Source organism: Cibotium barometz, chromosome 20 (assembly GCF_041138505.1).
Source record: "Cibotium barometz isolate CiBa-2024 chromosome 20, ASM4113850v1, whole genome shotgun sequence".
NCBI lineage: Eukaryota > Viridiplantae > Streptophyta > Polypodiopsida > Cyatheales > Cibotiaceae > Cibotium > Cibotium barometz.
In genome coordinates this window covers 50,579,471-50,606,605 of record NC_141065.1, presented here as the reverse complement: position 1 = coordinate 50,606,605, position 27,135 = coordinate 50,579,471, and the positions used below count along the sequence as shown (strand labels likewise).

General features: G+C 43.9%; 1 protein-coding gene across 2 annotated transcripts in view; it reads right to left on the bottom strand.

Moving 5' to 3' along the window:
- LOC147627988 (alpha/beta-Hydrolases superfamily protein) overlaps positions 1–27,135 on the bottom strand; it is an 89,359-nt gene that overhangs the window by 39,806 nt on the left and 22,418 nt on the right. The window lies entirely within an intron of this gene.

The following is a 27,135-nucleotide window of genomic DNA, read 5'->3' as shown; positions in this document are numbered from 1 at the left end:
CATTTTGGTATCAGAGCAGGTTTGCCTGTCCTGCCCGTACAGTTCCACGCCATCAGCTGCCTTCGCCTGTCGAGCCCGTACAGCTGCAACTGCCCGTTTAAGTTCGCTTGCAACTGCCCGTACAAGTTCGCCTGCAACTGCCCGTACTGGTTCGCCATCAGACTACCCTGCTCCGTACAGGCGCCTGCTCTGCTCCGTACAGCAGACAGCAGGCGACTAGCACCTGCTGCGTATACTTGCAGCTCCGTACAGTACCTGCAGCTGCGTATAGTACCTGCAGTTCCATACAATTGCCGCTTCTCCTCTGTACATTGCTCTGGATAGTCTGTTCCGTACAGTCAACCAGTACCTGCTGCTGTTCCGTACAGCCTACAGCCGACCAGTACCTGCAAAATCACATTTTGGTAAGCTTTACATGTTTTGAAATTTGGGCATTTTCTCTGTGAAAGTTTTCTGGCAGATACAAGGAGGTTTTCTTGCAAAGAAACCTCTACAGGCTTTTGCAAGGTTTTGGGTGCAGAAATTTTGGGCATTTTTGGGCATTTTGGCACTGTGTGAGCCACTTTTGTTGCTCTACTCAGTCAGTGGTGCATTGTTTTGCACATTCAGAGGATCGATAGTGCAGGCATATTTGGGTCAGTTGTATTCAGTGGAGTACAGTTGCTTTCAGGGTGGTTGTTTTTGGGTTCTTTGATACACAGGTACAACATTTTGCACTGGCATAATAGCAAATCAACAGCAGAGTGATGTGTTCACGTACTTGTCTAAGGAAGACAAGCTGGATGGCATGAATTACTCCTTGTGGAGTTTTATGCTGAGAAATGTGCTCGTGGCAAAAAGTCTTTGGGATTTTGTTAGTGGTGATGAACCACGTCCAGGTCCATTGGCTCCAGAGACTCCTCCCCAAGGGGGTGCTCGTGGAAGAGGACAACAGGCACATGCACCAGGTCAGCCACTGCCTGTTCAAAGAACAAATGCTCAAAAGACATGGGATGCCAAAGATGCACAAGCCTTATCACTTATTGCATTGTCAGTACAGAGGTCTATTATACCTCATATTCGTTTAGCTAGCTCTTCACGGAATGCATGGGTGACTTTGGAGCACATGTATGCTGCTCGTAATGAGGCACGGATCTCATTTTTGAAAAGAGAGCTGGAAAATCAGAAGATACATGAAGGAGATGATATGTCTAGCCACTTGAACAAGCTGCAGGATTTGAGAGAGCAACTCATCAATGTGGATGAGATTATTCCTAAGACACAGCTTGTATCCACCATCTTAAACTCTTTGCCAAGATCCTACTTGGGTTTTCATACCTCTTTGAACCTCAGCATGAGGAATGCTATTGAGCCCCTAAAGTATCATGAACTTGTTGCTCTCTTGTTACAGGAAGAGCAAATCAGGAAGAACATGAACATGAACACAAGTGCTAAACAAGCATTTGTGACAGGTCAAAAAGGGAAAGGTAAGTCTCAGCCAAAGAGTTCAAATCAGAATTCAAGTGATGGTGGTTCATCTCAGGATACCAAGAAAGGTGATGGACAGCCCAAGAAGAAGGGCAAATGCCATTACTGTAAGAAGCAAGGTCACTACATCACAGAGTGTAGGAAGAGGATTGCCAAAGAGAAGGCGAAGGAATCTGGGATGTCTGTAAACGATGCCTCTAAAGCTCCTCCGGAGACTGCTTCCTTTGTTGAAGACAGGGATTACTGTTTCTACACATGCAGTTATGATGCCTCTTGGTCTTCACATGCACTTAGTGTGACTGAGCATGCATGTACTTGGTATTTTGATAGTGGTGCTTCAAAGCATATTACATCTCGCAGGGATTTGTTTTGTAATGTATGCCTTGCCCCTGTTGGCAAGACCGTTCAGTGCGCCAATAATGCTTCATATCCAGTTCGTGGCATTAGGGAGATTCAGCTCACAGCCATTGATGGCTCTATTCTTCGCCTTACAGATGCCTTAAATGTACCAGGGATAAAGAAGAATCTGTTGTCCATTTCTTCTTTAGCACAATGTGGTATGCAAGTCAACTTTGATGATGACAAATGCATGGTCAGAGACAAAGCTAATGCTTTGACCTTGATGCTTACTGGTACATTATGTCATGGACTCTATCAGTTGGATGCATTTCAGCCAGTGGATCAGTCTGCTTATAATGCATTCACTCTTACTCCAGCTATGGTTGATGCGGAGTTATGGCTGAAAGACCTACCTCTTATGGAGAAGCCTCCAGATCACATATGTGAAGGATGTATTTTGGGAAAAATGCATCGGTTTTCCTTTCCACGTGATCAGGCTCTACGAGCAACTGCAAAGTTGCAGCTTATACACACTGATCTTTGTGGTCCCATACGGACGAAGTCATTAGGAGGTTGCTTCTATTTTGCTACATTTATTGATGACTTCTCTCGTATATGCTGGGTCTATCCGTTGACACGGAAATCACAGGTATATGATGCATTTTTGGCCTTTGTAGCACTTGCTGAAATAGAGTCAGGATGCAAGGTTAAGGCTCTCCATTCTGACCGAGGGGGGGAATATGTGTCACACATGTTGAATTCCTTTCTTGAGAGTAGAGGTATCAAGCATCAGTATACTACTCCTTATACTCCACAGCAAAATGGGGTTGCAGAAAGGAAGAATCGGTCACTCATGGAGATGGACAGATGTATGTTAAAGTATCACATTTTCGTACTTTTGGGTGTCTTGCATATGCACACATACCCAAAGAGTTGAGGAGGAAGTTGGATGATAAAGCCACAAAATGTATTTTTATTGGGTATAGCCGTGAGAGCAAGGGCTACCGGTTATATGACCCACTGTCCAAGAAGATATTCACTAGTCGGGATGTGATTTTTGATGAAAAATCAGAATTATCCATGGCTAGTTATGATGCAAATCAGGCTGAAAATGATGTGTTTGAAGGTCTACTACCTATGGAGTTTCATTCCACAGTTGGTGATCCAACCCATGAGGGTCCATGAGGGTGCAGGACAGCCAGCTAATCATGAAGGTGGTGCAGAAATTCAGCAAGAGATTGAGCCAGAAGTTGAGCCAAATATGGGGCAACAGGCTCCACAGGTCAGACATATACCTAGATGGTATTTGAGGACATTACAGGACAGCCATCTAGAGACTCCTCTTGCTCGCCGTACTCGTAGGGAGACACGGACCAATGAGCATGCACACTTCATGGATTTAAATATGGTTATGGCAGCTAGTTTACAGGATGATGATGAGCCTGATTCATTTGTGGATGCACGAGACAATGTGCATTGGAACAAAGCCATGCAGGATGAACTTGATTCTATTACAAAGAATCAAACATGGGATTTGGTTGATCTGCCCAAAGGCAAGAAAGCCATAGGTACTAAGTGGGTCTATAAGTTGAAAAGACATGCAGCTGGATCCATTGACAGGTACAAAGCCCGTCTAGTTGCAAAGGGCTATGCACAGAAGAAGGGCATTGATTATGAGGAGACATTTGCTCCTACATCTCGTATGTCGACACTTAGGAGTGTCATTGCATTGGCTGCACATCGTGGTTAGGTTGTTCATCAGTTGGACATCAAGACTGCTTTCCTACATGGGGACCTCGAGGAGGAAGTTTATGTACATCAGTCCATAGGTTTTGCAGAACATGGTCATGAAGGCAAAGTATGCAGGCTGAAAAAGGCCTTGTATGGTTTGAAACAAGCTCCACGAGCTTGGTATGCAAAGATAGATGCTTTCCTGCTCACTCAAGGCTTTGTGAACAGTCCATCAGAAGCCACTTCGTATGTAAAGAAAGAAGATAAAGATCTGCTGGTCATCAGTCTTTATGTAGATGATCTTTTGCTCATGGGATCAAATGATGACAAAATTGCAGCTTTTAAAGAGATACTGCAACAACAGACATTTGCCATGTCTGATTTGGGGCTCGTACACTACTATTTGGGCATACAGTTTATGCAGGATAACAGAGGCATTGGGTTGTTGCAATCTCGGTATGTTGCTAAACTTTTGGAGAAGTTCAAATTTCAGGATTGCAAGCCTATCAGCACTCCTATGGAGCTTGGGATGAAACTGTCACTACAAGATGACAATATTTTATTTGATGCCACTACATATGCTCAGGCTGTTGGGTGCCTTATTTACTTGTGTACTACACGGCCAGATATTTAGTATGTCGTATCTCAGTTGAGCAGATTCATGCACAGCCCGCAATTGTCACATTGGCAAGCTGTGAAGCGTGTATTTCGGTATTTGCAGGGTACCTTGTCTCTTAGATTGCTTTATCTTGAGGGGGGTGACATGCAGTTATATGCTTACAGCGATTCAGATTGAGCTGGTGATTTCGATACCAGACATTCCACTAGTGGAAATTGTTTCTTTCTTGGCTCTTCATGTATTTCTTGGCTAAGCAAGAAACAGACCACAGTGGCCACTTCCTCTTGTGAGGCAGAGTACAGAGCAGCCTAAACTACTACCGTTGAGTGTGTCTGGCTGCGTCGTCTTATGACTGATATGGATATTTCAGTGGAGGAGCCTACATCTATCTATACTGATAGTCAGAGTGCCATTGCCCTGGCCAGGAATCCTGTGTTTCATGCTCGCACAAAACACATTGAGATTCACTATCACTTTGTTCGGGAGAGACTCGAGGCAGGTGATATCAGTCTGATTTACTGCCCTACACATCAGAATGTGGCAGACATCTTCACCAAGGCACTACCACGTCCGAAATTCGAAGCATTCCGCACTGCTTTGAATTTGTTTCCTTTTGGTTGATTATGTACAGTGATCACATATCACTCCAGGGGGGTTTGTTGGGTTTTATGCTGTGTATGCACCCAGGGGAGTCCTAGTGATCATCAGTAGGTTACTGGGACACTTTTTACTTCAGTTAGTGGAGGTTTTTCCCCCCAGTTTAGCTTAGTTTCACTTATAGAGGTTTATAAGTGATTTGGTCCACCTGGCACAGTTTATGGCCGGACCATGTGAACACACTTTTAGGTCACATCTTTTATGTGGCTATTGTACTTCATTTTATAATTATCAATATATGAGCAGTCGTGTTCCTCTCTCTCACTCTCACGCCTCCTGCTGATGTGCCTTTCAAAACCCTAACCCTAATAGCCATATCCCACATATTTATAGGTTTAAGAAGTCCCAATTAGGATTAAGCCTAATCAATTTATTATGAGAAATCATAGATTATCGATTTTTTATTTTGACATGAGAGTGGACCTCTTCTTATCTCTTGAGTCTCATGGATGTGGGCTCAAGGTGAGAGAATTATTGAAGGTGAGAGGAGAGTGTGATGCAGAGGTTTGAACAAATAACTTGTAGTAATGCCTACTCAAAAAGTAGTAGAGTGGGTGCTTATTTACATATGTTTAGTGGTTAGTAGTTAGTAATCACTATAAAAGGTTAGTAGTACAATGTACAAATGGGTGAGAAGGGCTGAGAGGTTGAGTGAGAGGAGTAAAGATTTGGAAAGATCTTTTGTGTGGTTGAAAGCTCAAAGAAGCTTGGACTCTCCCATGTGTAGATCTTTAAGTTAACCGCCGGTCTCCTTCTTGCATTCGACGCCACAAAAGTTGATTGAGGTGAAGAACATGAGGGTTTTTGTAGATGAAAACCCCATATTTGCAGAGGTTAATATAATACAGTCATGCTGAATTTTTATGTATTTTTTGAGATTGGGAAAATAATTTAGTAATATGGGAGTGGTAGGGAGAGAAATGGAGATGAGGTAGGGGTGTAGAGTAGATTAAGAGCAAATGGAGATGAAAGGAGAGGGCAAAGGTGAAGAGGGTGAGAGAGGACATGAAGTTTGCAGGTTTGATGGAGTAAGAAAGGAATGAGTAAGTATGTAGGTGATGAATGTGTAAGGGAGGTGAGAAGAGACTAGGTGTACCTTGTCGAAAAGTGGACAGACTCGGGTCCAATAAAAAATTCATATCTCACCGCCATTAGCTCCAAAAATTCTCAAAAACTTTGAGCATATTCTTGAGCTCACGAGCTAACTTTTCTCTCTTGATGACCAGTCCAAATTCGGAGTGGAGGTGGGCGCAAAAATTTCAGCAGAATCATGTATTTTCTGAATTTTCAAAATCTGTGTTGGTCCCCATCGGTGGAATTTCTTGATAGCTCCAAGAGTGAGTCCCCAATACATCATATCCTGACCTTAGAGACTCAAGTGTATGTGGACACTTGCATGGAGGAGATTTTTTTCATTTTATAGAAGGCTTTACATAATAAGAAAAAAACAAGCTAGTACTTTAACTAGTCAATATATCATGATAATATGGTTATTATGATAGGAAAATAAAATAAACAAAAAGATCTAATTATGAATAAGAATATTAAAATAAAATATATAAAAATAATTGATATATGAAAAACAAAAATACTATACTATAGAAGTCAAAAGGGAGGGAGACCCTCATTATTTTAGGGTAGATGAGAGAATAAAAGATGAAATAGTCTAAGGGAAAAAGTGATTTAGGTAGTAGATTTTTTATTTTTTTATTTTTATTTTTATTTTTAAAGCTTTCTACACGGTGTGGGTAGAAATATGAGGGCATAGGATTTACTTACGCATGGTGAAGTTGAAGCATATATACAATGATGCTCTAAAAGTATTATGAAGAAAAAAAAATAATAATAATAATAAATAAATAAAAATATACTTAGGTTTTGTAATATACATACCTAATGAAGTATTTATATAATTAGAGAAAATAGAGACCTCCAAATTTAGGCCCTTATATGAAATGAAATATTTACACAAAATGGGCCGTAATAATTTTATTTATTCTTGATAAGTAGCTAGTAAAAACTTTTTTTTTAATAATATAAAAATATATAGAAGATATGGGTAAAGTCCCTAACGCACACACGCCTATTTACAGTGAAAAGGTATTTATGACAGAGTTTATGTGATTTTCCTTGGCCGAGGTAGCTCCCTGTGGTAATGTGGATAGTCGAAAAAACGGCTATCAGTATGCACAGGTCACACATTGGTTCTCACAGCATGGCCTAGACATGGATCATCTACCACCATTCCAGTATGACAAGAATGCACCACATATCCGTCTCTCTCATAGTGAGAGGAACAGAGTATTGAGACAGGATCTATGGCAGCTCTATACACGAGAGACACGGATATCGCCTACACAGTCTCTTCCACCGAAGATGCTATACTACAGAGATCACTTCATGAGTATCATTGACGATGAATTTATAGAGAGGCCTGGATACATGGAGGGCTTTTTACCACACGGCTCCTGAGTGGCTATTGGTCAGCTTAGAGTTTCATCACACCGATTGGAGATTGAGACTGGCAGAGCAGCACGGATCCCCCGAGAGGAGAGGGTATGCAGATTGTGCAAATAGGAGGTGGAGAGTGAGGAGCATTATGTATGCAGATGCAGAGCATATACAGCCATCAGAGAGAGATCTCAGATATCCCATTTTATTCAGAGAGCCACATTCCCTACGCCAGATCTTTGAGGCACCAGACCAGCGCATACTGGGGAGATTCATTCTAGACATACAACGCCATAGAGAGACATCATTACAGGCTCAAACAGCTCCAGAGCGAGGACGACAGACACAGATTACTACATTTTTTCAGAGATCCATCCCACTCCCAGCTCCTACAGGGCAAGGAATTACTCTCTAGAGAGCAGAGACACTCAGAGCCCACAGGAGACAGAGGACACCTGGCTTTCGGACACCACGCCAAAACCAGAGAGAGATGACAGAGATCAGAGCTCAGTTTCACAGAGAGGGTGCGGAGCGACTGGCTTGCTTCAGAGCACACCCAGGCATGTTCTTCAGGGAGCTGTGAACACCCCCTTCATTGATGTATACCATTTTATACCCCCAGTATGGTACAGGATGGAGCTAGCTAGGTGCATATCATGATTGTATACTCCATGCATATAGCTTTGCATTCTCCTAGTAGTAGAGCTCCATTCCCTCCACCACTCATTGTCCTTATTGCACACCCAGATTCAACTTTTTAGTTCAGTACTTTTTCATTTTGTTGGGATGACAGAGGATACTCCATACAGGTACACCGATTTGTCTCATAGGCCGAGTTCGGTCTTTTGGAAGACGTTAATAAAATCTTTCTTTCTTTCTCTCTCTCTCTCTCTCTCTGCTGCGATAACCTGTCTGTACAGCAGCCACCTCCAAGGGAAAAAGCCATACAGTCAATAGCTCTGCTCCCTTCTTCACTGGTCGTACGCTACAAGCAGGGGGCTGTCGAGTGTTGTTCTCCCAGGCTCCACAGCTTGGGCAGCCGACTGGGTTCTTGTGTTCTCTCTCTCTCCCTACTCTGTCCGTACAGAAGGGTTGCAGGCAGAACAGCATGCTCTCTTCCTTCTCTCTACACCGACTGAAAGGAGAGGGGGTACAGCCGCCGACTGAACCTGTTCGTACAGATCTACGGGTGTGATACCAGTTCACACGTGCGAAGCCCAAATCAGGTCGGATTAAGGACAATTTTGAGGGCTGTTTTTGGGACTGTCCCATAGACAGTTTTTAGGAAGTTCTCACTAAACATGGATTTGAGTTGACTCGCCAGAGTTTGTGTGAAAGAACCGGTGAAAAGCACCCGCAACTTGGTGTTCTTTGTACTGAAAAGCTTCTTTCTGAATAAAAACAATACCTAGAAGGGGCCGCCCGTTTTGGCTCAATGCAATGTCTATTTAAAGTGTTCGTACCATCTTTTGCTGTGTATTTTGCTCTGCTTGAAGGATAGAGGTGTTATGTCATCTTGCTCGTTGTCTTTCTACATATTTGTGACACGCGCCGATCCGATCGCTAGCTTTCCCGCAAGTACTTCATCACGTCTTTTTGTGAGACCGGTGGCATATTTGGTACCACTGCAAGTAGGTAAGCCTCACCCCATGTCGGACCCAGTCTAATATATTTCCAATCCTTTATGGACCAGCTTTCGACACAAACCATTGTCCAAAGGTACCGCATACAAGCTATCTGAGAAAAGAGTTGAAGAAAGCAATGTGTTGGAGTTATTAATGGAAGAAGCTTGTGCACGCGCCCACCTTTTGCCCAATGCCCATGCACACTATCTACAATATATTGATAGCCGTTTTTTAGACTATCCATATTACCATAGGGAGCTACCTCGGCCAAGGAAAATCACATAAACTCTTTGTCATAAATACCTTTTCACTGTAAATAGGCGTGTGTGCGTTAGGGACTTTATCTGTATCTTCTATATATTTTTATATTATTTTAAAAAAAAAGTTTTTGCTAGCTACAAAAATTAATAAAATTATTATGGCCCATTTTGTGTAAATATTTCATTTCATATGAGGGCCTAAATATGGGGTCTCTATTTTCTCTAATTATGTAAATACTTCATTAGGTGTGTGTATTACAAAACCTAAGTATATTTTTATTTATTTATTATTTTTTTTCTTCTTCATAATACTTTTAGACCATCATTGTACATATGCTTCAACTTCACCATGCATAAGTAAATCCTATGCCCTCACATTTCTACCCACACCGTGTAGAAAGCTAAAAAATTTAAATTTAAAGTTAAAAAATTTAAAATAAAAAACTACTACCTAAATCACTTTTTCCCTTAGACTATTTCATCTTTTATTCTCTCATCTACCCTAAAATAATGAGGGTCTCCCTCCCTTTTGACTTCCATAGTATAGTATTTTTGTTTTTCATATATCAATTATTTTTGTATATTTTACTTTAGTATTTTTATTCACAATTAGATCTTTTTATTTATTTCATTTTCCTATCATAATAACCATATTATCATGATATATTGACTAGTTAAAGTACTAGCTTGTTTTTTTCTTATTATGTAAATCCTTCTATAAAATGGAAAAAAATCTCCTCCATGCAAGTGTCCACATATACTTGAGTCTCTAAGGTCAGAATATGATGTATTGGGGGCTCACTCATGGAGCTATCAAGAAATTCCACCGATAGAGACCCACACAAAGATTTTGAAAATTCAGAAAATACATGAGTCTGCTGAAATTTTTGCGCCCATCTCCACTCCGAATTTGGACTGGTGTCAAGAGACAAAAGTTAGCTCGTGAGCTCAGAAATATGCTCAAATTTTTTGAGAATTTTTGGAGCTAATGGCGGTGAGATATGAATTTTTTAATGGACCCCAGTCTACCCACTTTTCGACAAGGTACACCTAGTCTCTTCTCACCTCCCTTACACATTCATCACCTACACACTTACTCATTCTTTTCTCACTCCATCAAACCTGCAAACTTCATGTCCTCTCTCACCCTCTTCACCTTTGCCCTCTCCTTCCATCTCCATTTGCTCTCATATCTACTCTACACCTATACCTCATCTCCATTTCTCTCCCTACCACTCCTATATTACTAAATTATTTTCCCAATCTCAAACAATACATAAAAATTCAGCATGACTGTATCATATTAACCTCTGCAAATATGGGGTTTTTATCTACAAAAACCTCCATGTTCTTCACCTCAATCAACTTTTGTGGCGTCGAATGCAAGAAGGAGACCGGCGATTAACTTAAAGATCTACACATGAGAGAGTCCAAGCTTCTTTGAGCTTTCAACCACACAAAGGATCTTTCCAAATCTTTACCCCTCTCACTCAACCTCTCAGCCCTTCTCACCCATTTGTACATTGTACTACTAACCTTTTATAATGATTACTAACTACTAACCCACTAAACATATGTAAATAAGCACCTACTCTACTACTTTTTGAGTAGGCATTACTACAAGTTATTTGCTCAAAACTCTACATCACACTCTCCTCTCACCTTCAATAATTCTCTCACCTTGAGTCCACATCTATGAGACTCAAGGGATAAGAAGAGGCCCACTCTCATTTCGAAATAAAAAAACCCTAATCTATGATTTCTCATAATAAAATTGATTAGACTTAATAAAATTGATTAGTCTTAATCCTAATTGGAGCTTCTCAAACCTATAAATAGAGCACCTCCATTCCTTGTGAAGGGAGATTATACACATTATACACCACTCCCAACTCTAGTGTGTAAGGAGATAGTGAACTTGTGAGCTCTCTCTACACACCAATACCTTTAGAGAAGCTTGAAGATAGTTATGTCATTGTGAGGGCTTCAGAGATGCCATACTCCCTATCATAATTGTATCTTGCCTTTGTTGCATAAATAAGATTAGTAGTTTGGGTGTAATTGTGTACAAAATCTTGGACTCCTACATCTCCAAAGTTGATTTAGCAAAGCGATCCGATCTTTGATTTAAGGTAAATTCGATCCTTGTATTTTGTGGTGTGATTATATGCTTGGCGGCTTGAGGGTCTGTTTTTGATTTGTTACCTTTCAATCCATGGTAAGAGGGTTGTATGGTGAGAGGGCTCCAGTAAGCTTAAGAACATGTGTATACCGACAACAAAATCAAGCTTATATTATCTCTCTAAGTTCTTCTCCAAGTTTGGTGCGCATCTATTTGTGTTATGCTAGTCTCCTCCAAACACTATATCATATGTTATGAGTTTTGTTGAGGGTGTGTGTGCCTTTTGATTGATGTATATGGTTAGCTTGTATTGATTGGCTACAAAGAAGATCTTTGGTGTCCTAGTTTACACACATAACTAGGTGGTGCCCCTTTTCTTGTTGAGTGTGTGATTTTGGGGTTCTTATGTTTCTGTTGCGTTGTGCCCCAAGCCCATTGAGCAACACGAGAGCCTTCAGGAGTGCTTAGAGGCCGCTCTTCTTGTTGCCCGCCCCGGACTGCCCCAGTTCTGGTACTCCCGCTGCGAAACGAGTAGTTTTTGAATGGGTATTTAAGGTACATCGATCTCTTTAACACATAAATTTCCTTGCATGCTTGTTGGGTATCATATTTTAAGAAGGAAAGTTGGTACTTTTGTGTGATCTTTCATGAATAATCCTCTTGGGATTCAATACAACCAGTTTCATTGGGTGCACTCCATTAGAGAATGTTTGCATTGATAGAAAAATTTTCTACCAACAACGCATGGTTTTTCTTTTTGGTCCAGAAAGACTAAGAGAGGTTTTAGCATCACCTAATCTTGTCATACTTCCCATTGTAGATTACACCATTTCCTTTGATGTGCATATTTTCATCTTGTTGTAGCTTAGTTTTATGAATCAAGAAGACTTATACCGTAGGCTAATTTCTTATGCTAGGCAAGAAATACACATAGTTGTTAGTAGGTAGTTGCAATTTCAGCGTGTCATTCATCGTATGTTTGGACCTAGGTAAGTAGCAGCCATTAATGCCTCAGTTAATCCATTTATTTTGCCTTTGATTCGTTATGACATAAGCTTTGACGTCTACATTTTCATTCTACTTTGGAAAAAAAAAAGAGAGAGAGAGAAAGAGAGTGAAGGAAGACCTTTGTGCAATCATATTTGTGCTTCTTCTTCTTAAGCATGGATACCACTAGGCAAATGAGTGGCTACCCCTTATTCTTTGGAGAGCCCGGTGAGGATGCCGAGTTGTTCTTATCAAACTTTAGAATGGCACTCCACATAAAGAGAGTGGTAGGAGACCAAGAGTGCTTAGACATGTTTGAGTTGGTCCTATGAAGAGATGCTTCCACTTGGTTTCAATCTCTACCTGCACATGCACGAGTAGATTACAAGGGGATCATACAACTTTTTAGAGACAATTACTTCACTCCTTTGAACACACAAAAGCTATGGCAAGAAATAGTTGCTCATAAGCAAAAGGATCTAGAGGACTACTTGAGTTCTAAGCAAGAATTCTTACGTCTTTGGACTCGTGGTTGCGTAGTCTTCCTAACCCTGGAGATGGTGCAGAATTCTTGAAGAAGGAGAGATTTATTGCAGAGATGTACACATCACTAAAATTGCAAGTAGAATCAGGAGAGCCCACAACATTTGATGCTGCTGAGGCTAGGGCTACCAAGAAACTCCGTAAGATGAGGTGTATGCTAGGAGGGGGGAGCTTTATCTTTGATGATTCAAAGCCTAGGGAAGAGGTACAGTCTTGCACTCGTAGAGAATTACCCAAGGTCATAGTCGAGGTGATAGAAAAGTTAAATCAGTCTTTAAATAACTTGTCTATGCACTTTGCACAAGCTGTGGAACAGAAGGGCCAAGCCAAAAGGGTTGAAGAACGAGAGCCACGACCTAGGCGACTCTTGCAATGTTGGAATTGCGGAGAGTCAGGGCATGGGATGTATAATTGTCCTTGGCCTCGTGGGGAGCCAGGGAAGCCTAACATGAATTATCTAGGGATGAATGCAGGTGAAGGCACTAGTCAACAACAACCGATGATTTTGCAAAGGCCTAATACAACAAGACCACCTCCACGAGGAATGGAAGGAATGCCGCCCTTACCGGACCCAAATGTACATGTGGTAGAGGTAACAAAGGCCAAGGAGGTAGACATTGAAGCAAATGGTATCAAACGAGGGCGTAGAAAAGAGAAGGAAAAGGAGGGTGTGGCATCACAAAGTGACCATGGACGAGGAAAGAAAGTGAAGAAAAACAAGGAAGTCAAGAGGAGACGATGTCGTATAAACCTCCAAGATTTTCCCCTTGGACATGGTATGGCTCCGTACAATCTTTTGGAAAGACATGAGAGGTAAGGATCCTGATATCTCGTGGCCTCAATTTCTAGCCTTATGTCCACAAGTTAGAAGAGAATTAACAAAGGCCGTGAGCACTAGGAGAAAAACAAAAGAGAATGTGCCTGTTGTAAAAATTTCACAAGCCGAGATAGATGAGGACATTACACCTATATTAGATTGCTACATCAAGGGAAGGCTAGTTAAGAAGGGTCTAGTAGATGGGGGTGCACAAATTTGCATCATGACAGAGGACCTTATGCAAAGACTAGGCATGCATATTCATGAAACACCTGAAATTAAGGTGAAAATGGCAAACAATAGCAAAGCAAAGTGTCTTGGGATTTGTAAGAATGTTTCTGTGAAAGTTTTTGGCATTAAGAAGGTTGTTGATTTTTATGTTATGTCTACCAAGGGAAGTGGTTATCCATTTATCCTAGGTAGACCATGGCTAATGAGAATGCGAGCTTTGCAGGATTGGTAAAATAGAAAGTTACTTTGCAAGAATGAAAATCATCTTTGACATGAAGGAGCAACGACGAGAGGAGATAAATGAAGAATCTTCTCAAGGTGAAACACAGGAGGATTGGACCGATGACACCTCAGAGGAAGAAAGCGGCAACATCACTACGGAAGAGGAGTCTTCCATTGAAGTCATGGGGGTAAGATTCAGAGCAAAAGACAAAGAGACACCCTGTCAAGGTTTGGAGGAGGTAGGCTCTCAAGAAGACCAAATTGTGCATGATGAAGAAATGTTTGATGCTATGCTCTCAAAAAAGCTTACATCGGAGAAAGGACAGGAGTTTAAATGTGTACTAGGGAAATTTCCTAGGTTTTTTGCTAAAGATTACACAGATGTGCGTGGCGTAGAGGCCATTCAACACAAGATCGAGCTAAAGCCAGAAGCCAAACCTAAGGCACAAAAGCTACGAAGACTAGGAGTCATCAAGGAGCAAGCACTACTCAAAGAGGTGAGGAAGCTTCTAGCAACGGGGTTCATATATCCTGTAGAAAATTCAGAGTGGGTCTCTCCCATCATGGTCACTCCCAAGAAGAACGGCAAATGGAGGGTGTGTGTGGACTATCGTCCACTCAACGAGGCGACAAAAAGAGACCACTTTCCTCTCCCATTTCAAGATGAGATCCTAAATGAGGTAGCAGGTCATGAGAAGTATACGATATGTGATGGCTACTCTGGTTACTTTCAAATTAGAATTGCATTGGAGGATCAATTGAAAACAACCTTCATCACTCCTTGGGGTTGTTATGCTTTCAGAGTCATGCCATTTGGTTTGACCAATGCTCCAGCAACATTTCAACGTTTCATGAACATGGTGTTTCAAGCATTCTTTGGGAAATCCATTAGAGTGTTCATAGATGATTTTTGCATCTATAGCTCTAAGTCATTGCATGTGCAGAGGGTGGAAGAAGGCTTGAAGAAACTCTACGACATGGGGGGCCAACTCAATCCCGACAAAGGTCATATCGGTGAGGATGAAGTAATCTTGCTTGGTCATAAGGTTTCTTCCAAAGGCATTGAGATGGATCCTCCAAAGGCAAAGGCTCTTATCGATCTACCATCTCCAAAGAGTCTCAAGGAGGCCATCTCATTCATTCAAAAGGTGAAGTACATGTCACGCTTCATTCACTTAGCCTCAGAGTTACTTCACCCCTTGCAAAAATTGTCTCAACAGGTAGAGTTTGCATGGTCTAATGAGCTTGAGGAGTACTTTTGTAATATTAAAGTCATTTTGTCAGAGCTACCAACACTCATGCCTCCTTGTTGGGAGTACACTTTCTTCGTTAGCTCTAGTGTTGGAAAGGAAACAGTGGGTGTAGTTTTGTTGCAGCAAGATCCCCACAGTACTAGGATGCAGTCCATCTACTTTGTTAGTAGGGTCATGAATGTCTTGGAGAAAGGCTACACGGAAGCGGAACTCATGATGATGCTTGCTCTCATCTTTGCGGTGAGAAAATTTAGATCCTACTTGTTACCAAAACCTTTTGTAATTCTCATTGCAGAAAATTTGTTTCCTTGGGTGTCTTCTCAAATGACTCTCAGCGCTAGAATCACAAAGTGGATTATGGAATTGTAAGAATTCCAATACTCTTTCAAGGTAGAAGATAGTGTGCGTGCACAATTGGCAAGGATTCTCACTTATAGAGTGCATGAAAAGGAGATTAAGGTGCCTAACGTAAAGACCCTACCATTGCCACCACCCAAAACTATACCTAATGCATTCACCTTGTTCTTTGATGGAGCTTTTAGAAAAGCCACAAGTAAAGCAGGGGGAGGGCTGGTGCTGCTCAACCCAAGTGGAGAGGTGGTTATGAAGGAGAAGGTCAACTTGCCAAGTTCTACTAGCAACAATGAAGCAGAGTACGACATACTACTTCATGGCTTGAAGGTGTGCATCAATCAAGGGATACAACGTCTCCAGGTAAAAGGGGATTTTAGGCATTTGGGCATGCAAGAATGAAAGATTAAGGCAAAAGGTTCATGCTATCCGTAGGTTGTTTAATCAATTTGAGGAGGTGCAATTGTATCATATTCCTAGGAAACAAAATGAGGATGCTGATCTACTTGCACAACAAGCTGTTGCATGTGTTAAGAAGGAAATGCAAGTAGTCTTGGCTGCAGCGGCTATTAAGCAATCACGGTACCAAGGAATGGAGACACTGGCTCCCATAGTGAGCTACATCTTGGAAGGTGAATTCCCACAAGACTTGACAAGGGCACAAAAGAGGAGGCTCATGAAGAGGCCAAGTTCTTTCTTGTTCTTAGAAGGTTCCCTCTACCAAAAACGAAAAGATCAAGTGTGCAGAAGAGTACCAACAACCAAGGAGATTCCAGCCATTTAAGAAGGTTTGCATGAAGAAGCATGTGGTGGTCATTTTGCTTAAGAACTAACTGTGAAAAAGATTTTGCTTGCTGGATTTGTTTGGCCAAGCTTACATGTGGATGTCCAACATGTCAGAATATGCAGCGGAGATGATGACTAGATCTGGGAACACAAGAGCAAAAACGCAGGCAGAAAAACAGCACAAGAGAGAGAGAGATGTAGGCGTGTAACTCTGCTCTATATACACAAGAAGATCCCGAGAAATGATACAAATGAGGTATGGGGACTGGGGGCCTATATATACCTCCCTAGAGGGCAGTCGGCCAGCACTAAAGTGTCCACGACTGAAGAAAGAGATCCCACGACTGCATAAATGCAGTCGGCCAGCAAACAGGTGCCCACGACTGATGAAAACCAGTCGGCCAGCAGCAAGAGTGCCCACGACTGATAAACACCCAGTCGGCCAGCACTGTACTGCTCTTGGCACCCTCTGGCAGCCCTCTCAAGCCCCAGAAAAAATGGAAAAAATAGGGGAAAAATACGGAGAGTGGGGAAAAATGGGAAAACACCTCATAAGGGCGGGCACACCCACAACAAAGGCCTTGGTGTATAAATCTAGACAGGAGATGACTTCTAACACCCCCTCTCAGCTCGCTGTGTAACCAACCACTGGGAGCTGGGAACCCGCCTGAGCAAAGCCTGAGAGAGCGACTTCGTGAAGAGGTCCACCGTATTGTCCTCCGTCAAACAGAACTCTAGCAAGATGTCATCAGCAACGATCTGTTCACGAACAAAGTGCCTCTGGATGACCATGGGTTCCTCCAATGGAAGCCCAAACCTGCAATGTAACCTCCTCCTGCTCCGTAAAACTGCTCCTGGGCCATAAGTAGATCTCCTCGTGTCCGGATCTCCTCCCCAAACCGAGTCACTCCAACCGCAGAGTCGGACTCCATCCAGCAACCCCCCTTCTGTGTACAAGAGTCCATGATCCTTCGCATGCCGCAGAAACCACAGGAAACGCAATCCTGCCTCCCAAAGAGACATCTGCAACTAAGAGCTCAACTGCCTCATCAAGAAGCTCCCGTCCAACCAGATCAATGAACCATACAGCTTCTGAGTAATAGAGACATCACACTGCTCACAAGGATCAACACCTATTACGGTGTACAAGCAAGTCTTGGAAACCTGATGAAACCTGTCAACCACCCCCTATGAATCCGGAACCACAAAGCCTGGAGAAACCACCTCCTTCTGCAAGTAAGCACCTGCCACCTGCCTGGCTTTCCGAAAGGTCCCCGTTGAAAGAACATCCTCAACTACTGGAAGTTCTATGTCCCGAACACTACGAGACATCAGAGCATAAGTGACCTGTTCAGCTTCCTCTGACTCACGAACACAAGAACTACCAACATCAGTACTGGAAAGTTCCTGCCAACTGCTGCCATCTATTGGCAAGCTATCCACCACCTGGTCTCGGAAAGCCCGCACCTGCAGCGTATCCACACTTGAGTAGCCATTACCAGACTGCCACTCATCACAATCCTGAGGACCTGGGAGAGAGAGTGCTGAAAGCCTGTAAACTCCATTCTCCACTCCACCTTCCCAAACCACTTGGCCTGTTGCTTTGTCCCGGAGAGCAACAAAATGCTCATCAAACTCCACCCGTACGCCAGTCTTGCAAACCTGATGCACTGACAACAGATGAAAACCAAGTGCCGGAACATACAACACCTGGGAGGAATGCTTCCCCTCTCTGCCATCGGGAACTATCTCCATCCTACCCTCACTGTGAACTAGGATAGTGGACGTATCCCCAGTAAGAATATGACCAGAAAGCCTGCAGAGATCCTGTAAACTGGAACGGGAAGGAGTCATGTGCCTGGAAGCACCACTATCGAGAATCCACTCCCGAGTATCCGCCGTTGCGGAGAGTCCTCCAATCTCCTCCCTGCCTAAAGAAAATGAAGCTTCGGTGTCCATCACCTCCAGGTGCACAAAAGCCGGAGTCTTCATGATTGCTGCTGAGGAGTCTTCACCCTTCTCGGTCTTCCGCTTGAGACACTGCCTCCAGTAGTGGCCTTTCTCGCCACAATCATTACAGGTCCTCTCTGCCTTCAGCTTCTCACGGTCAGCGTCGGACTTCTTCTCAGAAGACTTCTCCGATGAAGCCTTCTCTTTGCCCGAGTTACGGCCTTTCGACCGTTGGCCAGTAAAGGCCTCCGAACCTCCACCCTGAGGAGGGTTCGTGAATCGTTCCTCCTGGTCCAGGACCATGGGCATAAGCTCCTCCCACGTGATGGTGCTGAGCCTGCCACTGGTAATCAAAGACGAGTTAAATGCTGAGTACGAAGAGGGCAAATGTGACAGCAACGTTATGGCCATGTCCTCTGACGATAACTCCTTCCCAGTCTGAAGAACTTCCTGCTGAAGAGCCTGCAGCTTGTTAATATGCTCCCGCATCGTCGACGACTTTGCAGGGCTCATAACCCGCATCTGTACTTCCAAGGAAATCCTCTTCATGGGTGATACCCTATTGTACAGAGAAGCCAAATGCTGCCATATACCTCTGGCCAGCGTCATGTGCTTTACATGATTGATTACCTGTGGTGTGCAGTTGAGGAAATAAACGAACGGACCCTGGCGTTGACACGATCCCACATCTGTGTCTGGGCCTCCCGGTCCTTTCGGGTTGACGGTAACTCCCCTTCCTCTACTTCCGGCCGTGGAACACCAACAACGACGAAATCGGCGAGGTCGTACGACTCCAGAACAGATTCCATCATCACCTTCCATATGCCGTAGTTGCTCCCGTCCAACCGACGGTCCACCGGGAACGTGGGGAGTGTCGGGATCTTCACATGTCTCTCGGCCATCTCAAACAGATCTGCCATAGCGGGGATGTACTCTGAAAAGGGTGGGTGGGTGGGAACAAAGAAGAACTAAAACCTGCAAGTGGCTGTCCAGCAAATCAGCCCGTCTTCCTCTTGCTTCTCCTCTTCCCGAACAGTCCAAAACAGTCCACCAATCAGCCACAAAACAGTCCCCCTCTTGCTCACACAAATCCCAAGACCTATCTAGAGCCTAGGGCTCTGATACCATGTCAGAATATGCAGCGGAGATGATGACTAGATCTGGGAACACAAGAGCAAAAACGCAGGCAGAAAAACAGCACAAGAGAGAGAGAGATGTAGGCGTGTAACTCTGCTCTATATACACAAGAAGATCCCGAGAAATGATACAAATGAGGTATGGGGGCTGGGGGCCTATATATACCTCCCTAGAGGGCAGTCGGCCAGCACTAAAGTGTCCACGATTGAAGAAAGAGGTCCCACGACTGCATAAATGCAGTCGGCCAGCAAACTGGTGCCCAACCACGACTGATGAAAACCAGTCGGCCAGCAGCAAGAGTGCCCACGACTGATAAACACCCAGTCGACCAGCACTGTATTGCTCTTGGCACCCTCTGGCAGCCCTCCCAAGCCTCAGGAAAAATGAAAAAAATAGGGAAAAAATACGGAGAGTGGGGAAAAATGGGAAAACACCTCATAAGGGCGGGCACACCCACAACAAAGGCCCTGGTGTATAAATCTAGACAGGAGATGACTTCTAACACAACATTGGTGTAGGAGCTGTCATAACTGCCAAGTCAATGGTAATAAGAGGTTGCTACATGGTCCACGCCAATTAGTCATTGCAAGTGGTCCATTTGAAAAATGGGACATTGATGCTATGGGTCCACTACCTAGAACTAAAAATGAAAAATTGTACATCTTAGTGGCCATAGACTACATGACTAGGTGGGTGGATGCTCAAAGTATGGCAAGGGTGAATGAAAAGACTGTAAGCAAATTTGTTTACACTCATATATGTTGCAGATTTGGCACACCCTTGGAGATTGTTTCTGACAATGGTCCAGGTTTTAGAAAAGGTTTGCTCACCGAAGTTTGTGAAGAGCTTCATATTTCACATCGTCATAGCACACCCTACTATCCCCAATCAAATGGGTTAGTAGAGAAGGCTAATGATGTCATTGCAAGAATCATAAGGAAGATGGTGAAGAACAAGACGAAGCTTTGGGACGAGTTCCTTGATGGAGCACTATGGGCATACCGGACTACCTACCGAGAAGCAACGGGGTTTACGCCCTTTCACTTGGTTTATGGTCAAGAAGCATTGCAGCCTATTGAGCTCAACATTCCAACAATGCGGCTACATGGAAAAGGTGGACTAGGAGATCAAGATGCATGGGTGGATCGACTTCTCACTTTAGTTGAGCTAGAGTGGGAAAGAGAAGCTGCATACCTCTCTGGATGAGGAACGATGGCTCGTACAAGCCTGGCCCATGGTATAACCCATCACCTGGAGAATCCTTGACCTTCCAGGTTCCTCCAAAGAGCTTTCATTGTATGCAACCTCTACTTCGACTCCACTTCCACATCACCACAACTTGGCTCTCGCCCTCATTCTGCCAATCACACGGTGCGGACCGCTTCTACCAACTACCTCATGTTGAAGAGTCCATGCCACTTCCATAGCCAACGGAGGCCTAACATGAAGAACCTCTACATCACCTATCCCTTTCCATGCCGCCTCGACATGTCATCTACCATTAGGGCCACCCAAAGCTTTCCTCCACTTCTCCCTACATTCAGTTGTAGATCGGTCCCAAACCATACCACTTAACATTGGCCACGCTAACTTCATGGCGTATCTTGGACCATCCACACCTTTCCACTCCCGCAAGAACTTCACCACCAACTTGGGTGAGGCGAGGACACAGTCACGATTAGGAAGGGAGGTATGTTAACCACTCCATAGGTTAACATGGTTTCACCCGCCCCACCTACTGTAAGGTGCTTTGTCATCTTACCCCCTCAAACAGGCATTTATCTTTTGTAAGATGACATTGGAACATATAAAGAGGCCTTACCTTGTGCTTTATGTCATATAGAGCAAGTCTACGAATTCCATGTACATAGTTGCTTAAGACTAGAATAGAGGTTGAACCATTTTTAAGTTTAGCCGGCCTCGAGTGAAAACTAGTTATTTGTATGTGTCATTTTTTAACAATAAGCAATAGATAATCATTCCCTTGCAATAGTTTACTTGTGAGCTCTTCTTTTTCCTCTTTTTGCTTGTATGTATGCTATTGAATCTTGCATGTTTGATGAACGTTTGCTAGATAGAACCTCCAACTGATCGTAGATTGTCTTCTTGCATTAGCTTCTGCCTTTTGTAATAGAGAACCTTCGAGAAGAACCATCTCTTGTTGCCTCCATCTAGGCATAGAGAGCTCTCCCTTGCATTTATGGCTCTAAGGCAAGTCCCAACAACACATGCTTCGGCAAGGATAAGATAAGCTTTTGACTTGAATAGATTTGTTTAGTTGTGGTTTTGGAGTTTCGTTTGAAGCTTATGTACATTAGGGCATTCTAGTTTCATACCTTGGAAGAAAAACCCTGGTTTCTTGGTGGTTTGCATGATTTTGGGCCCCAGAAGGCTTAGATTTCAATGAATCAAGAAATTGTAATTAGGAGTGGAATCCACTCCGAAAACATAAGCATTAAGCTCCATTAGGTGTGGATTAGAATGGGATAGATAATCTTTGTTCATACATTTCATATTTTCTCATACATTGTTGGAATTTGTAGCTTATAGCATGCAAAATCAACAAAAAAAAGCAAAAAACACTTAAACACTTGCATAAACCCCATTACCTAGCAGTAGGAACTGCCAGAAGATTGAGCGCATGCAGCAGACAAACACAAACAGGCAACCTCAGATGTAGCCAGGCCTCCTCAACCCATGCAAGCCACCATAAAGGTGGAGAGTTAAGGGATCCAAGGGCTTAATTAGCCCTTTATATTAAGGGTATTTTTACCCTTTCATCATATATGGGATATATGATATCCACATGGCAGCTAGAGGAGGAACGATCGCAAACATCATCCTATCGTCCGACTCGGCTCCACGTTCACACTACGACAGCGGCTGTAGCTCGACGAGATGGCTTGGCACAGAAGTTATGCTTGCACTCAGAGGTGATGAATGCTTGGCTTGGCTCTACAACTTGGCTCAAAGGCACATGGTAGACTTAGCGGTTGAGAGGCACATGGGCTTGGCTTGGCTGCCCTATAGCTTTACCAACGAGGCAGGAGCTCAGAACCTGGCTCTGATACCATGTCAAAAGATTGAGCGCACAAAGTAGACAAGCACGGACAAGTGGCCTCAGACGCGGCCAGGGCCCCCCCTTCCCTCCTCAAAGCCATGCAAGCCACCATAAAGGCGGAGGATTAAGGGATCCAAGGGCTTAATAAGCCCTTTATATTAAGGGTATTTTTACTCTTTCATCATATATCGGATATATGATATCCACAAGGCAGCTAGAGAAGGAACAATCGCCAAGCAAGAGCCCTTAATTAATCCCTACCAAGTCCAAAAAACTCCAAAAACCAAGCCAAAGATGTGAGTCAACACGTGAGAGTATAGAGACGTAAGCCATGAGTCTAAAGATGTGAGTCAACAGATGTGAGTCTAGATGTAGGTATAGCCAATATGAGCAATCAGCAATGTATGGCCCTTGTAAGGGGATACAACATTTGGTGTATACAAGAGAACACTCACAAGAAGTAGGATCTTTCTAGGCCAACTCCTAGCAATGTGTGGCCCTTGTAAGAGAATACAACATGCAGTGTATACACAAGAATGTATACACAAGAAGTAGGATCTTTCAAAGTACAAAACTTTAAAACTCAAATTGCACAATAATAGGGATAAAGAAAAATATTGTATTACTAAAGTGATACAATAGATGGCAAAGCCCCCACACCCGTGTGCTCCTATAAAGCGGGCTTCGATGGCTGATATGGAACTGCTAAGAAAGAGGCATGTATGCTAGTAGAAGCTAGGGAGTAAACTCACAGTGTGAAGAAGGGGCTAGCCATGCATCTATATAGGCCTGTATATGCGGGGCGGCCATGACATGACTACGTATGTCCATGGTCATAGTCGGTGCCACCGTCCGTGCTATAGACTCGGCCCATAAAGATGTGCTAGATACTGCATAGCAATCCCACACCCATCCGGGCTCATCTTGGACCCCGTTCAAGCCCCGCAATTTCAAGATATGGTGTCCAAGAGTAAAGTCTACCTACTCCATGTGTGACCATTATGAGATAACTAACGGTCCAGTGTACCAGGTAGCCCATTTGGCAGTGTGCCAAATCTAATCCAAGCCGTCTCTAGACCATCTGGCCTCCTAGGCCACCTTCCTATGTGAATATATGGGGATGTCGGGCGCCTGGACTGCTCAACCATGGATACTCCTCATAATGGGGGCCATATAAACATGAGCGAGCTGGTGCTTGGACAATACAATATGAGGGTGAAGCATTGGTATCCAACAGCCCTGTTGTCGACAGAATCCGGTTTCCCAGCAATCTCCATCTTCTACCTCACTGCAAAATGATGTGATCATTTGAAATGGAAGGATCAGAAACAAGACAATAACTCTGGGCCCCCATCAGCGCTGCCAGTGACCGCTGCTGAGGCAGATAAGGGTAGTCCAGGGAGGGAAGGGACCTCAAAAACCTGACCAAAATCAGCACCTACGGACCTCAGAAACTGAGTGAGATGGGGGTGAATTGCTGGCCCTCTGCCACAAGATCAAAATCTATATGATATTTGAAGAAAATCTTTTTTTTGACCAAGGGGAAGATGGCTGCAAGCTACAGCCAGGGATGTGGCTTCTGGAGAATCAAAGTCTACTTGGAAACCAACTCTACCAAGTAGACCAGTATATGCTCAGTCAGCTCAGTGGGGAGAGCTACCAGAAACCAATCCCGAACTTGAGAGCGGGCAGGTTAAGAGCCGTAAATCCGGCTGATAAGGGTTTGTTGTGTTTCCTGTTAAATATCATGCTGGAGAACCTAGAGCTCGCCTCTGCCTCTCCTACTCTTTTTTTTTGCCTGCGCTGGCATCTACGGACAATTCGCACTGTGTTTAAGTTGGCCTTCCATTCTAATTGGGATTAGCAGAGAGGAAGGGGCGGGTTGGATGGAGAAGGCTGGAAGGTGGAGACACACATATGCACAGCTAGGCAAGGAGGATGGTGGGCTGAATGGCGTGAGAGGGAGAATGGCAAACTCAAAGGCATGAGAGAGGTGGGCGCAGCAAAGGTGGGCCGAATGGCATGAGAGAAGGGGTGTAGCAGAGGCAGGCTGGACGACGAGGCGGGTAAGAAGGGGGCACAGTTAAGCGGGCAGGGAGGAGAATGACGTGAAAGAGATGGGCACAGCAGTCACAGGATGAATGGCGTGAGAGGAGTGGGCACAGCAGTACAAGGAGCTGGTCGCTCTTGTGAGTAGCCAATTTTTAATCAAATAACCAACTGCCTGAAAACCCTAATTCAGCACAGCAGGATGCAAAACCCTAATTTTGCAAAGCACAGAATATGGAGAATCCCTAATCCATGCACTAGAACACAACGAAAACGAAACCCTAATCCGTGCAGAACCCTGAATCATTGGCCCCTCTTCAGTAGATTTTTTTTTCTTTTTTTTTCGGAGAAGAGACTTCTATTAAGTATGAAAAAATATACAAAAGGGAGATTTCAAACCAAACTAGGTGGAGATCTCAACCAATCAGGTGCCTTGTGTTGCCAACAAGGTCCCATATAAGTGGAAACGAAGAATAGACAGACCATGATCCCACTCTCTCATAAACTGGCCACGCTTTCTCTCTACGGCCCTCGAAGATCCCTGGATTCTGGCCCAGGTTGCCATAAGGGTATGGATAATATCACTCCAAATCTTGCAAAGACATTGTGGGTCCAAGACAATAGTGCCCTCTATGGCCTAAGTGCATCTAGCCTTCCAGATGTGCCAGGCTGTAATACTAGCAATAATCTCCCATGCACTGTCCAATCTCTGTGCCAGCGAGGCGTATCCCGAATCTGGCAAATCCTGAAAGCAACCTCGCTAAGCAACTCCTTGCCTGATTAAAATGACGTGACTCCTGTCGTCCCCCTCATACCTAAGCTGGGGGCCCAACTGAGTCAACCAAATGATAGCACCAAAAGATATGTAGGCATCCTTACTAATCCTGCCAAATAGGTGTGCTATCACAGTACAAATCCTCTATGCTTCCCTGCATTCCCATAGGCAGTGATAAATTGTCTCTGAAGCTCCTGCACATCTCAGGCAAGTTGGGCTAACACCAACAAACCGATTTCCACTAGTTGGTGGCCAGTCCACCATGTAGTGAAATCCAAAAGAATGAGGAGATTTGTGCCTTCCTGTAAGAGTGCCACAGCCTCCGCCAGAAACTCCTCTGAATGTCAAAGGTAATACCATAGGACTCCCAATGAGGTCTAAGGGTATGGACTCTCTGAATTTGTCCCAAGACAAGCTGCTTGGCATTCCTCACAGTGTAGCTATAGAAAGGCACTCTTTTCATCGGATTGGTGACCGGGATCCCAAGGCAAATGCCTGATACGGAATCCACCAAACAGCCAAAGGCAAGAAGCATCTATGATCATCTCTAGTGGGGGGTCAATATAAAAGTGCTTCCCTGCTTTGACAACAACTCTCATGGGCCAAACCACTGGGCCCTCAACCATATCCTACACCATACATTTCTCCAACTGCCACCCATCGAGAATAGAAAAGAAAAATGGTACCTCACCCTTCCCTCGTGAGTATCCCTGAAAAAACCCCAAACCACAAGTGAGGAGATCCATCTAGAAAAGCCCCTGTAACCCAATGGTTGGGTATGGCTGCATCAATTTGCATAACCCTCGACTAGCTCCCCTCAAGTGCTGAGTAAGGCCAACCCTCTCTTAAACCTCTTCCGCTCCAAGACAGAAGGAAAAAATATCTCCCAAGCAGCCCAATGGATATGTGTGGCAGCATCAAGAGATCTACCATGCTCATCCACGATCAAATCATTCCACAAAATGGGTTGTCTGAAACCGATCCCGTCAAGTGGGAATAGACTCCGTTGGACACCCACACGCGTAATAGCACAACTTAATTTCACAATTTGAAATGGACAACTTAATAACAACTGAAAATTGAAATGAAATAGATGGACACCAGCACAAGGGCCGGAACGGGCCGACCCCCCCTCAATATATGATATATTATTGGGAGTATTTAACAAATACAATGCTCCATGGGTTCAATGAACCAGATGATGTCCATGTACAAATGAATACAGTACCAAACAAAAGGTTCGAAGTAGATGTTCGAAGGAGAGCGACCACTTGAGTGGTCCAGTCTCTACGGTCCTGTGCCTTCACTAGAATCCGCAGAGAGCGCCCCACTGGTGTTCCAGGACCACGCACAAACATGCGCTCCCGTACTAACGCCTGGCTCTCCCGATCTCGGCACCTTTGGACCGTGGTTCTCCAAAAGCTTGGACTACCCGACACCGAACGGGTGTTAGCCGTAGAGAATCCTTTATCAGATTTACAACAAAGTTCTCTACTTAAATCTGAATTCACTTACTTGTAGCTCGCAGATGGAAGACCAATACCCGAGGTGTCTGTGTGCAGCTACTAGTGGTGGACACCAAGATACAGCAGCCTGTCGAGGAGGAGGAGGAGGAGCTGCCTGTGTTGAAGGTGTAACCACCTAGGAGGTGCAAAGCCACCTTAACCACCTATGGAGGGAAGGTGTAACCGTGTGACATGTG